At 38.8% G+C, this 14,606-nt stretch overlaps 1 protein-coding gene and 1 long non-coding RNA gene across 7 annotated transcripts in view; one reads left to right on the top strand and one right to left on the bottom strand.

Moving 5' to 3' along the window:
* Positions 1-7,357, bottom strand: part of LOC111243285 (invertebrate-type lysozyme 3-like) — an 18,184-nt gene extending 10,827 nt beyond the window's left edge. Inside the window, exons 1-2 of one of the 4 annotated variants that reach the window (XM_086978273.1) lie at positions 7,261-7,357; positions 6,400-6,536 (exon numbers count right to left, since the gene is read on the bottom strand). The gene's annotated coding sequence lies outside the window, so the exon portion shown is untranslated. Of the gene's footprint in view, positions 1-3,410; positions 3,494-6,399; positions 7,230-7,260 lie in introns of those variants that run through there. The other 3 variants (XM_086978274.1, XM_086978272.1, XM_022788590.2) reach the window with 3 other exon arrangements.
* Positions 1,023-4,308, top strand: LOC111243286 (uncharacterized). 3 transcript variants are annotated; one of them, XR_002670408.2, is made up of 3 exons: positions 1,023-2,052; positions 2,476-2,756; positions 3,821-4,308. It is a non-coding gene; the product is annotated as an uncharacterized LOC111243286 (long non-coding RNA). The 3 variants fall into 3 exon arrangements; XR_002670409.2 differs by lacking the exon at positions 3,821-4,308 and adding an exon at positions 3,391-3,546 and having other exon boundaries at positions 2,568-2,756; XR_002670407.2 differs by having other exon boundaries at positions 1,622-2,052; positions 2,568-2,756; positions 3,821-4,304.
* Positions 7,358-14,606: the final 7,249 nt, after the last annotated feature.

Genomic DNA, 14,606 nt, shown 5'->3' with positions numbered 1-14,606 from the left:
ATATACACTTATATGTATATAAGTTAGCCTAAGCGAAGGCTTTGATCTAAGTTTTGGCTTTTAATTCTAAGCTTATGGAAGCTTAATGGAATAGGGGTTTGTCTGTGACAAAGAAACGTCAATTCTAATACTGTTGAAGCTTTAGAATTTTTCAGGTGTGTACGGGTTAAATTTTCTATAATTTTCTATGTTTTTTTCTATAGCGAATTTGTAAATGAGGGAACTATATATGAGGGAGCTAAGTATCTTTTCGTATTTCATCGAACTCCTGCTAAAATATAAATAATCAAATTGTTTTGCTTATCCCAAAGCTGTATTTTCAATGCCACGCTAAAAATAAATTAGTAAGCGATCAAACCTAGTTCTTTGATTACCTTGGTGGTCAAATAAGCCAGAGTGAACTGGGACTAGGTATGTAACTATTATCCTGCTTCCTACGTTTCGGTGAAGTAAGTTGTTTCTCGCCTTGAATTAACTCGCGAATTTATTAACTAGAACAGTAAGACAATTGTCTTTATGGCGTATCGTTGGCATAATGTTGGCGACAAATCATGACATACGTATCGTCGCGTCTGCCAGTGGAAATAGTTCCGCCATGCATTGTTTTTCCCAGGGTGAAGAAACACATGCCAATGGATGCACCCGTTGAAAGTCAAGGTTTTGCAATGGATCCGTCCGGATGGGTTACAAAAGAAACGTTTGAAGTCTCAAACATTTAGTCGCGATCATTCACTGCTCCGTTCAGAAACCATGCCTGTTAATCATGGACGACCAGGAGACCTACACCGGTCTAAATGCGAAGCTTTTGGAGAATGGCTTCCGCATCATTCCACTTCTTTCATATTGCCCGAACAAGCTACAACCCGTGGCAGTCTTTATGCCATTCAAGGCTCAGCTTCGTACATCTCAGCAGAACCTTGTTACTGTTCACGGGAGAAGGGTCGTAACTTGTAACGTATCCGGATCAACAAAAAGTGTGTGCGATCATCATTTACGATAGCAAATATCGTTGGAGGGTTCCAGAAGATAGGTACCTTTCCGCTGAACGAAAACATTACGAAACAGAAGATGATTTTCCTCCTTCAGTCGCACAGGCTGATATTTGGCTGGTATAGTCCGGTTGTCGCAACATCTCGTCCCAGCTGGGTAGCCGTTCATCCTAGAAAATGGAAGCTCCGTTCCGAGCAATTGCCGCCCTATCGCCAGAGGCAAAAGGCAGAACCCGCACACCATTCGTTATCTTTGCAAGACAACATAGGTAACTCCGTTTTGCTAATCTCTAACCTTTCGTTTTCACTATTTGACAGAATCAATTACATTATCTGCTTCCTTGACAAATCCAAAATTTAGCAGCTGTTCAACGGAGAATACAGAAACACTTTTCATCTGTCTTAAGCCCTCATACTGGTTTCTTTGCGTAGAATCATTAGTGGTCAGTGTAGCTCCACCCCCTGGCCACCAATATGGGTGTTTCCATCTAATTATTTCCCAAGTATTAGCAATTTATTACTTTCCTATTTCAGGCCCTGAGATAGAGAAATTTATTTCGTTTTCTTCCGCGGCAGAGATTTTTTATACCGGTGGCGTTTCGTAAGTGTTAGTGTCGAATGTTTACGTCCAGTACCGCCGTTAACTGACTTCCGGTACGAAACAAAGTGTGTCTATGTCTGGGTTTGTACCTAGTAGCTAAGATTAGCAGACAAATAGTTTATTCACTAATTTTAACAAAGTTTTTCATAATAGGACACTGTTCCTAAATAATAGGTGCAAGTAAATCAATGTTTCATTTCTACAGATATTCTTTTTCGACACGGCATCTATATTGCTGTACAGTATTAACGTTCGGCACTATATAATAGAAATGTCCACCTTAAGAGACAGGCCAAGCAATCGGTCCGCGTCTTCCATAATCAGGGTCCTACAAAATAGTTTAAGGCAGGCTAATTCAGTTTTCATTTTCAAGGTTGATCTGCGCTGTGCTGTTAAAAGCTAGATTTGGATACGTTACGCAAAAATTGACTGTAAGATTGTTTACAGCCAAATATAGAACAGGTAATATCGTTTGGCGAATGTACGTACTTCATATAATATTACTGATTCAACAGATAAGATTCAGCCGAAAACGTTCTTCGAGTTGTACGACTGACGTGCTCGGTAAGACTAGATAGGGTAAATAATTTTCACTTACTTCGTACAGACGAAATTGTTTTTGAGAGTGAGGATTAGGATGATTAACTGAATACTTCGAAACGTAACTTTTCTCAGTATTTGTTTTTATGGGTGTCACGAAGTTTTTTGTACGAAAACAGCTGCGATCCATGAGGCTCGGTGCCGTGAACATGCTCGCACTACTTTTAGTACTGCATAAAATCCCTACGTTATTTTACGCAACGTCAGCCAAGACAGCGCAACGATGGAGTTCGATCGCTCTTACATTGCTGAATTACAATCACTCGGTTCTTTTCTTGGGTCAAGGGGAGTAGGGACAAGGACGAACTTGTACCTACTCGACTCTGAGTAGGGTTTTGTCTGTTAAGGATTGTCGTGTTGATTGAATGCCTATCCAGTCACTGACGCACGCGAGAAGCGGCGGGCCGCGCTGGAGCGTCGAGCAAAGCACGTGCCAATCTGATAGTTAATCGAATAACGACATCCAACATTCAACTACAATTGAACGAAGTCCGAGGACGAGAGACAGCCAACAAACGAATAGTGGGAAGTCGCCATCTTTAGCAAAAGTCGCCTCGTTCGACAAGGTAGCGTGCCTTTTTTTAGCATTTTATGCTATGCGTGACCTAAATCCACTAGTTATATCGGTCACTAAAGGAGCTCGTATTCCTCTGCGGCATGTTATACTGTATAGAACTATTTGACGATGCATGGCCAGGTAATTTAGATAGACGCCATTATCCAAACTAATCAGTGAGCAGCTTCGCCCGAAAAATGTATTCTGTCCTATAAGGTGAATGTGGTCAGGCGTGCAAATTAGGTTTGATATTACTCAAAACTTATCGATAGTGCACTGAAGGGTTTGCCGGCGGATGTAAGAACTAACGGTTTGTATTTGTATCTTATAAAAATTATAATCGGTGCCTATTGTGTTACAATGCAGACATCGTACTCGCATGGGTTCATTGCCACGAGCTGATTGTTTTGATGATACGAACACGATAGGGGAGAAAGGGAAAATGATCGGTCAGAAAGCAGACAGAAATACAGAATTATACCTACTGAACTGAAGAGATTCTATTTTTAAGAAATTCGGAGAAAGTTTTGGATTGCTTTTACAAAAATCTTTGTCGATGGTAGCACGCAGCGTTATAGGATGGATCATTAACTTTTACATATACCAAAAAACAAACCAATTTGGCTCAGGGTCCATCGTTGCAGGATGAAACGTTAAAGCTTACCTCTACGTGCGGTGCATTGCATGTACATGCAGAAGTAACACGGGAGATTTCCGACTACATCAGCACATTCCACGCTACGTGTGCTTCAATGACGTTTATATAAATAAACAATTTAACAATTAGGTCAGGGTATGCGTTATTGTTGCTTTTTTGTTTCAGCTTTGCCCTTACTGTATATGTCTGTTCAGCGTTTGGATAAGTCTCTACTACCTCGTCGGTAGTAGAGTCCTTTGCCGTTTTTCTAGATACAGCACCAGATCCCATTCTGACTTCTGATTCCAAAAATACATAATAATAATAAAATAGATAAAATTCGACTTCTTACACCTACTTTATTTGATTCTGCACACCTACTTTATTTGATTCTGCAGTGAGGTCATTCATAGAGCTATAATTGTTACGATCAACAGGGGGATCTCTCGATCAACATGAGACAAAGCAAAAATTGACTTCCTAAGAAGCATTTAGATCCAGAGTAAATACGAGAGAGGCCGTGATCTACATTTGGTGTCAAAGTGTCTGGAACATTGGTAAATGCTGTAGAAAAACAGGTCGCTGGACAAGGAACGCTATATGGTTCAATTGCGCTTCTGATACTCAGGGCACAAAAGAGTCGACCTACAAAGTGACCTTAACCACGCTGCTCCATTGCAATGCTGAGCCACGTATGGCAAGGGCCGCTACATCCATCCTGCAAGAATTCTATTGAGAGACTTTTTTTTTTACAGTCAGCATAGTTTGTAAATCGGGCAAAAAGACATATCAGTAGAAACTAATACTAAAACGAATCATTACTTGTCGAGAATACAACACGTTTATTAATTTCAGACTCAGTTGTATATTCCTGTGAGATTTGTCGAATAAAGTGGTCAATATCGGCTTTCCTTCGGGAGAAGTATCTTTTTTAGCGGATTCTATGACTCAGCGCACACTTGTTGTCCGTTCTGCAAGCACAGGATTTAACGATAGCCGATTATGTTGCCAATATCGAAGAAGTGACAAATGATATTCTCAAACTGATATGACACCTATTGCTATTGCGGTCGGAAATCGAACAACAGTGACCCTTAGCCTTAATTCGGCTTCAAAGAAGGAGTCAAAGATGGATCAATTGCACTTGTTGTTGCAGACGAAAAACCAAACAGAACCAATTTCTTCAAGGCACGTAGAAGATTTCAGCGTGTCCGAATAGATATGGAGTTCGACCTTTGTTTTGAAAAAGTCCGGTAGCACCTGCCGTGGGACAATGCCGAGACAAACTGATTGGTTCATTACATAGAAACATTTTGATGTAATTATCTGAGCATGTCCGACGCAGGAAGCTAAAACGACTGTTCAGCAAGAGAGGACATTGACGCACTGTTGATCAACTTACATATATTTAAGATACGCCGTCCATATTTCTCTATTCATTTGGCTTGGCCCTCGTAGCGTCGTGCTATTTTGAGAAGCAGACAAGAAAGTTCTTTGAAAATCAATGTAACGTAACTTCATATATACATATATGTATATATACGTACATATCGGAAGTCTTCATTTCACATTTGCTGGAGCAGTAGAGGATGTGCAATTGATCGATATGGACAGTAGATTTATAAGATTAAGGTAATCTAAGGTAAAGTATATATATATATATATATATATATATATATATATAGATAGATATACTGTACATCTAAAACGCAATATCTGCAACAATGATCACTGTGGTCATTCAAACTAGATAATTAATTACACGAGGGGTTCGAGGGAGAGATGCCAGAACGTAGGCAAGTGTTGGCCTTAAGTAGAGACTTGAAAAGTACGACAGTCAATTGCTTTCGAAATCATTCAAGTTTTTATAGATATTTTTTGTTGAATAGCTGCATCCAGTTGGTGCTCGTCGAGCTTTCTTTTTGGATTCCACAGGATATACGGGAAAGACAGCAGACTCTACGTGGCAGCTGTTGAGTGATACCTGACATACAAATATAGCCCGACCTAAACACACAGTACCCTAATAATAAATAAAAAAAATAACAATAATATAAAAATCTATGCATAATATAAAAGATAACAGTAAGAAATGTGTCATACACACAATAGCCTGTAGACGATCTACCTATATTTCTCGCCTTAACGAACGTCTCATAAGCTCGATTGAAGTAAGAAATCGTATACTTCAGTACATCGCATGTGACGTATCTAACACAAAGAGAACGAGAGATTTTTACGTCAGCTGAGGGATTCGCCATCGCCTATGCCCCGCAGGCCTATAAGCGCCCAGCCTTAAAGGAGCGGAAAGATTTTGTTGTCTACGATGTACCAAAACACGTACAGAGTGTTCAAAGAACGGTACAATAAGGAATTATCGGTTGATTGGATATTACGCGTAAACGCAGCTCAGTGCTTTCTAATTACAATCATTTACATAGTAAAATTAAAATTATCCAACGTTCCAAAGACGTTTAATTCACCCTATGGATACATCTATATTTATACTTAAATCTCACTAAGCGATTAATAGATTTTAGGCAATAGTGAACTGTGATAATAATCGAGGAAACTTACTTAAATAATAAAATGATTTGGAATCGAGAGGAAGACGTTGAATGCGTACAATTGCAGACCTATTGTCCAGTTTTATTTTTCACTTATATCTTCTTTAACTTCAAGCTTGAGATCATGTGCCGTTATGTACGTCGCCAGTTCATTTGAATCGATGCGCGGGCCTTTTCTCATTGCCAAATGCAAACGAAGATATTCTAATTTAACACAATATTACTAACTGCTTTTTTTTTGAAATCTAACTAGCTAATCATCTTGGAGATGGAGACGTGTGGCATCGAAGGTCTGTTTGGCAAAATTCACTTCAGCCAGCTCGTCACCGCTGAATCTCAGCGTCTCGACACAAACTGGGTTTCCCCTTCGTTTAACTAAACCGGTCTAAATCGAAAGGATCTATGTCCATTAATAGATTGCACTTATTATTAGTTAGTTATTTGCTCACCTTCTCCGGGTGGATGTCTTCGGTGCACAAGCAGACTGCAAGTCTGCCTTTCCTTATTGTAACAGAAAAATCATATGCTAAATATGGGGAAAAAAAAGCCCCAGATTATGACCGTGCTGGTAAAAGGTTTTAAGTGGCTTTTCAAGTGGTACATGAAAAATTTGAGAAATTTTTGACATTACTGAAACGTTCCCGTGATATTTTTGTCGAGCGATTAGTCCAGCGACACCTCGCTTCATCGCTGGCCAATAACTAACACAATTTGACAAAATGTCTGTTTAAAGATTATTGTAAGTTATTTCTGAAGCTGCTACTGGAAAGGTGTTTGTACCGTAGCTGATTGGGATTTTTCATGGAAATATTCACGTTTTCTCGAGGGTAATTTGTCTAGGAAAGGCTTGTGAACTTGTGCGGCAATTCCTAAAAAGGTTTATTGAACCGCTGTATGGTCGTCGCTAAAAAACAAACCAAAAATTGTATGTTCTTCTTGAGACTTGTATTGCTCACGTTGTTGATGGTTATGATGCAGAAGTATTATTTTTACGAAATTAATCGTCATTGTATAGATATGAAATTAAGAAGGTGAACTGTTCGAGCGGGCAGGTCCAGAAACTTGTGTAATAGGGTATTGGAAATGCTCTTTTTATTTACTTCGTTTCTTAGCTTAGCAGAAAAGTACTAACTAAAGGTAGAAATCTACTGTTACACAAGTGGAATAAAAGCTGTTTTGTACTGAGATTTTTTCAAGTCAACACGTGGTGGATCACAAGCAATTTTTCGATTTGCAAAGTACTTAGTAACCCGATTTAGTCCAATTATCGTATTATTTAAAATGGTTCGTAATCACACACTTTAACGTACAGCGTATTAGAGCACTACAACACAAAGCATTATATTTAATCGTGTGGTCCCTTGTCAAACGTTTTAAACGAGTAGCACGTTATTACTAACGGCCCGTTTTTCATACCACGTAAAAGCTACTTTTACAGGCCCTCAGAAACTACTGCACTGGTTTATCGCATTCTTAATGCCCACTTAACGTATCGGTTCAAAGGCCCTCTACTCGTACGATACCCAATATTTCACAAAGTCTTGCTAACGTCAAATTGCTGCGTCCTTCGGATGGTTTTGCCCCATAATTATCAAGTTGCCTAACGTAAGTTTGACTTTCAATCAGCAGCCCTCCGTAAGTTGGTGTACGGCTCAGCACAAAATTTAAGCCTTAGGCTTTAAAAAAACGTCGACACCTTCGAAGCAATCAGGCATCAGTTGGCTTTTTATAGCTACTGATTTCTATGATACACTCTACGATAACGCGTCTCGCAGCTAGTTGTTGTTTCTCTGCGTGTAATTTCCGACAACCGATTCAAGTCTGTGATAAACGGTGTAACCATATCGAGATGCAATGATAAATTGCCCGACGAGCTCTACACCCGCGTTGGCGAGACCATAACACGCAGCGATAACATGAGTTAGGAGCGTGTCCATTGGTACCTAAACCTCGAAACCTCTTACTAGTTCGTCAGCATCATGCTAGCAAAGGACAAAAGCGTCGTTGTATCCTATTCGCATGATGTTTGTTGTTATCGTAGATGCAATATATCTCATACACAGTTTTTTCAAGCATTTGGTGCACCAACATTTGAAAAGGAATGGTGGAATCCTACATTGATTTTTTTTCTTTTTTCGCTACTAGAATCTGTTATCGGACCGATGCGTCGATGGGGCCAAAATCGTTTTTACTGTTATCCTGATGACCATATTATAGAAAAAAATATGGTAAACAAAGCACAGGTAACTCGTTAATGCCAATATTTTCTTGCATCTCGCAAGATACGTTAGGCTAACTTGACTTGGAAGGAATTTATATCTACAGAAACTTATGGTAGTGATGACACAAGGCTTTAGAATAGATGTTATTCGAACCAGTCACACTCTCCTATAGAGCACACTGTTAAGCGCTGCATTTCCATGGGACACTGTGCTCTATAGGAGCCGGTCGCAAAGTATCATAAAAACACGAAGTGTCTGGTCGGTGACATTAAAATCAAATAAGCTCAAACACCGGCTACGGTATTAACGTTATGAATATATACATATACGTTTAGATTTTATTCGTATCCTATTCTTTAATACGAACAAAGGCCGTTTAATATTTACGAAAAGCAAACACCCCGCAAAGAGAGGCGCGATTTGAGGCAAATCTTTATAGCGTTGCTCTTCCATGTAGGCTAAAACCGGCTCGAATAAGGTTTCGCGCCCTTTCAGAAGAGGGACCCTATTCGTTTGGGGTCCCACTTGTGGAATACTTCCATAGCTTTTGCTCGAAGATATCATTCTATTAGCACTCGAAATACTTCCGATATCATTCAAAATCCATATAGGCCATGTCCGCACATATCTGAAAGCTAAAGGATCGAACCTCTACGACTCTTAGTATCGATGCTCAGATTTTATCTTCTTCAAAAAAGTATCCAAAGCAACTGACAATTGCCCCATTGCATCCAGCGTCCCACGACTAGTACGTTCGCCCTTCTAGCACCTGAGCTATTCAAAGATACTAGACCGTATCGGTTTGTTTGTATTTAGATGGTACCAAAAATCGCTAGCGTTGCTTTTTAAACCACTCCGCTCAAAGAACCTTTTTCAATGGTTAGTCCCAATTTATGGCTCGCTGGTTAGTGCAAGATGTAACGAGTGCGCAAGACTTCGATAACTAGATAAATACATTACGCATATAACTCTACTCTCATTCAAAGAACTCTACATTCATATAGGTCTTCTATAGGTCTTTAAAGTGTACCACGTGAGAGACGTCATCTAGTCTATGCAAAACGTGAGCACCAAGATGCCTGGTTCAAAGCCATCTTCTATTATATGTATATCATTTATTTTTGTGTTACAATACCGGTTAAGCTTACGGTTATATTGGTAGGGTAGTCGATGGGTCCCACAAGGCAAAAAACTATCGCGGCTGCGTACCACTTAGCCTGAAATTGAGCGTACGTCATACGCTTGCACGTAGCCTCTGTACGTTTCGTACTACGCATACGTACTACGCTAAAGTTACGCCAGCCTGCTGAGTCCGACTGAGTAGAACGTGTTTTCGAACAATACACTAATATAATTTTTGTCTCTATTTAAAATAATACATGTATATAGTAAACAGGATATACCACAACGAGTATTGCTTGGAGCCTAAAGTTATGCGGCTAGTAATCTGCTACAAATGTATTATCACTGGGTGGTTTGGTGTCCTTATTGGGCATACTGAGACACCGAACGGAGCGTCCGATTCGAGACGCCATGTAAAAACAATGAAAAACATCGTAGCAAAATTTGCCTCGTACCGTAAAATGGTGACTGTTGGACTTCTGCTGAAGGACTGTTACAATCGTACGACCTCATTTATAATTATTCTTGTGTTACGATTGCTTTGTTGACACTTGGCTTGAAAAAAAAAAATCGATAATTACAGCGTACATAAGTTTTAGCATAAAATTGTACTCCACTTGTGCTTTCGCTTTTCTTTTGTTCAATGGGCATAGCTTCTTCTTCAAAGTCACGAAAAAGTAGAACACGTACCTTACGTGATCAAACGATTCATACGTTTATTATTATTTGATGTTTCGATATATCTATAACAAACGCAGAATGTACTTAAAACACAACAAAAATGGTACACACTTCTAAATAATGATAATCTCTATCTTGCGTATTTCAACGAACGTCGTATGAAAGGCTTTAACGCTGCCACATTCGTGTCTGGGATTCAGTAGAAATCTGGTCTGTTGGAGACGGCGTAAAAAAGGATATTCCTTTTTTTGCGTCTTGGATCTAAGTTATCAATAATTCATCCAATACAGAAAAAGACATATTGCACCAAATAAAATCCGACGAAGCCTACTGTAGTAGTTATAGTAGGGATTATATTAATGGGAAATTATTGATATACTTATAAAGGCGACAAAATTTAAATTCTAACAACATGAGGAAAATACAAACTAAGAATTGCGGAAAACGTTAACAAAAAAACGTACAACAAGGCAGGAATATGCTTCAGCGTTGACGCCACGTCGAGGGTGTTCTGGAACGACGGCGAACCCCCTTGAAAAAAACGCGGCTAAGAAGGTGCATTGGAAGCGCAAACAGTAGTTTGGGCAAGATTTTAAGCCATTACCTTTTAGAGATGCAGCTGCCCTATGAAAAATTGAGAATATAGAGAAAACGCAATTAAACACTAAGAAAATGCTGATTGTACTACTGGGCTATGGTAACGAAATAAATGGTGATACGAACTTTAAAAAACGGCATAGAAAAGTTGAGAACTTGCCAAAAAAAAGGCAACTTGAGATTAAGATGCGGTTCAATCGCATCGCGGAGGCAAAAGACAACATGGGAACGTGCATGACAACAAGAAACCAATCAACAGGTTGGCTTCCTGTAAACGCATTTGGAAAAAGCTACCAGTTTGTATTTTCTTTGTATTGAACGAACATCGTAGTTTAAGTTTGGGCCGTAGGTCGCGTGCTTCGAAACAGAATTTGAAACTGCCCTCATTCCCCGCGTAGAATGATACCACATTAGAATTATGACACACTCCAAAAACACGGAATGAATTTCCTTGTGATATACAAGATTAATTTAACTTCTCCAGCGTGGCGGAACGTGCCAAGGTGCAACACTTCATTTCATGTTAAATAGCGTTCTGGATAGTGTTATGCACTCTAGTTCCAGAGATGTTCGAGTGTAGGAGTAACGAAACGGCCACTAGGAGTCAGGCAGGGCTGCAACGCGATTTTCGGTCACGCCTATCATTAGATCTATGTCACCAAACGAAAACACATGTATAAATGGCTACGCTTTTCTATCGAACTGCCGATAGATAATACGTACGTCAACTGCGTGTTTGTAATCCTTTAGGATGATGCATTAGGCCACAATTTAAGGAATGAGAAAATTACAGGGGAAAGTTATGACGGCCGTAACACATAGCGTTTTCAATTCCTTTACTCGAAAATTCGGTGCATTTGCCATTGTAAGTAAGAAGCGTAAGTTCGATTTTGATGTGCACTACTCTGCCTGACCTAAACATAGCGTGTTGTAAACCAAGCAGAAATCGTGAGTAAAAAATTGGTTAACCGAAGAATTACGGTACAACAAACGAAAATAAACAATCTCCTAGTAAAAACAACCTACTTTGCCCAAATATTCTTCATTCTTGGTTATTAATAAGCTCTTTTATATTTGACAATATGTGATGCTCCGTCTTTATCACCTCAATTAATTACTGTCGAGGTCGTCGTTGATGATGTCATTGACGACGTGCATTTTTTTTTGCCTCAACCAAAATAGATTATGGTAATTAGTCGACAACTCTTCATCTTTCTTCCCAGACGAAGTCATGATTCCTACTAATTACCTTAAAAGGAATCGATGGCTGAAGACTTTGGTAATAGTATAGATGATTCTCTTTCGCGTTGTAGACGCTCTTGGGAGTGTTTAGCAAGACCGCAGAGGTTTTTTAAAGATTAAAAGGTACGAAGAACGAGAAACCAGCTATATAGAGTTATTAGAATACACTTTGTTCCAAAATCCGCTTATTCTTAACCTTCCGAACGAAGTATAAAATGGATTTTCACCATGCGAACCTTTCTAGCCTAGGAACGATTCTGCACTCGTTATTGGGTCCTCATCGACCAAAGCCTATTGTACTAATTTAAAACCACAATCCTACCACGACCTTGAAATATCTCAGAACCATTAAAAAAATGCGTAAAGCATATTACAATGTAAACCCACATACGGTAATAGTCCGATATAGTTTTGATGTGGTGGTGCCTTTGCAGTGATCAAAATGAGCCGTTTAACCCTCGCAACGTTATGCGAAAACCTAGCAGATGATAGCATACATGAGGTAGCCCGCCTTTTTTTTTTTTTTTTTTTTTGTTATAATTGTTTAAAATTCGTAATTATTTAATGATCTAAGAAACAACACGTCAACAAGCCATCTTCGCCTCCACTGCGCAGTGCTAACGCCTTCAGAAATAATCATATGATTTTGCAAATATAGCACGCCCTAGACACTACGAGACAGCGCCGCGTCTGCAGTATCGAAGGTCCATCAAATATGGAGGGATAGCCAATAATCGGATCGATCAAGCAGTGTAACACTATTTCAAAGCTGGCACCAGAAACAACAGTGACTGGACTATCATTAAGGTCGTAAAATGTACACAAATGTTCTATGGGTACTGTATATCCTTATTGCGCGGCACTACCTACCCAGGAGCACAAATAACTCAATCCGTTCTTCCCCTGCCAAGAAGGTTTTTTTTTTTTGCTTTCAGACTAAAAAATACAATGGAGCATCGGCTGTTAAAGTTCTGCCCGAAGAATCACATTATAGTGGAAATAATTAGTACAGGTTTCATACAGTTTCAACTGTCAGTATATCACCGAATTTACCTATAATAATCATAGTGATATATTGCCGATCCATTGATTCTGCGAAACAAAGCGAGACGCTACAAAATAGTTTGTATTCGGTATATAAACAGTTTGGTACAATATTGTATTTAACATTGAAGGTTTAACAAAACATGCACTTTGTATCCATCCATTACTCAGATCCTTAATAGAGAGGGCTGGGATTAAGGATTAGACGAAAACGTAATTTCACTCTTTTCGATTCACGTCTGACACTCTGCTACTGGAAATGATATACAGACACATAAAAAAAACAGCCTTGATAGATATAAATTGAAGTTTGTACTAGAAACAACAGAGAGAGGAAAGTGTGCTTGCTTTCCTGTTTCAAGTCTAACTCGTCACATGCTGTTACGTTGATATTGCCAAACGCAAGATGGCTACAATCGAATCTTTTTGAAGTCAACAAGACATTGAAGGACTATGGCAAAATTGTTCAACGTTAACGGCATCCGAAAGGACGAAGTCTGTAGATTGAAGGAAACGCAGTTCAGTATTAGGGACTCGTGTTCAGTAGCGCGACCCGCAATTGAGCATAATCGATTAATAGTCCTTTCAATCAGCTACACCTATATGGAATATTCCACAGTTTATTATTACCCGGTCAGTGAGCCATTGAAGGCCAAAATGAATTTCCGGAAATTAGGGCCTCTTTCAAAACGATAATTTATAACAGTTCGATTGTGTAAGGTGCCCAAGTGGGCGACAGACTAGTCTTTCACAGCCGCTACGACGAATCGCTCACGAATCCATAGTAAGAATATTTGAAGAAACGTGTCGATCATTTCGTATCGTTTGTACCGAAGAAAACCACTTATGAAATATGCCGTTAGTGAAATATATAAAAAAAAAAAAAAAAAAAAAAGCATACACGAAAAGCGAAACAAATTATCGCCGTCATCTTTAGACCTGCGTATCCATGGGTATTTTTCTACTATTATTCAATATTATGTATTAAATGTAAGCTTTACATGGCTTTCTTCTACACTGTACGTACAGTTGGATCTTCCATATACTTCTTAAAACATGGCCAGACTTTGCAAGCTAAAGCAAAAAATTTGTGCCATTTTTCTCTATGACTGGTCTCAAGGTGTGATCAAACCGATCGTTGATGGATAAATTACTACTGCTATGAAGTCATCGAAAATCAATTGTAGATGTTACATAATTTAGGGCTATCTAAAACAGTAATTTTTAGTAAGGGTAATTTTCTTTAGCGAAAATTATCTTGTGTATATTTTTAAAACGTAATGTAGTGCATCTAAGCGTGAGGACAGTGTAAGCACCACTCAAAGCCTTCGTGATAATAGCTTAAAATAATTATCGGTATATTTTTAGGATGTCTCTATATATATTTAGTTTAGGATCGTCCGCATATATCTATTCATTTTACGGCCAAAGTGGAATTTACAAAATAGAACGGTGAGTATAGCTGGAACCATGTTGTAAACCATGCTTACGAAAAAAATCATTGACCTCAACAAAATGTGCTAGATAACTTACAACTAACATAAACGCTCAACTGTTATGTTTTACATATTCTGTCTATGAGCAGAAAATGCTTGCTCATATCGAGAGTTTTGAAAAAAAAAACATATTATAAATCACACTATAGTCCATGTTATATTATCAACATTAGTTGTTTCTACATGGGCTCTGATCATAAGACCTTCAAATAATCAGATCATTTCTGTCAGACAACAAGCTCAAATCAATCC

Source organism: Varroa destructor, unplaced genomic scaffold (genome assembly GCF_002443255.2).
Source record: "Varroa destructor unplaced genomic scaffold, Vdes_3.0 BEIS01000001.1, whole genome shotgun sequence".
Classification (NCBI taxonomy): Eukaryota; Metazoa; Arthropoda; class Arachnida; order Mesostigmata; family Varroidae; genus Varroa; species Varroa destructor.
This window is presented reverse-complemented; position numbering and strand designations above follow the sequence as displayed.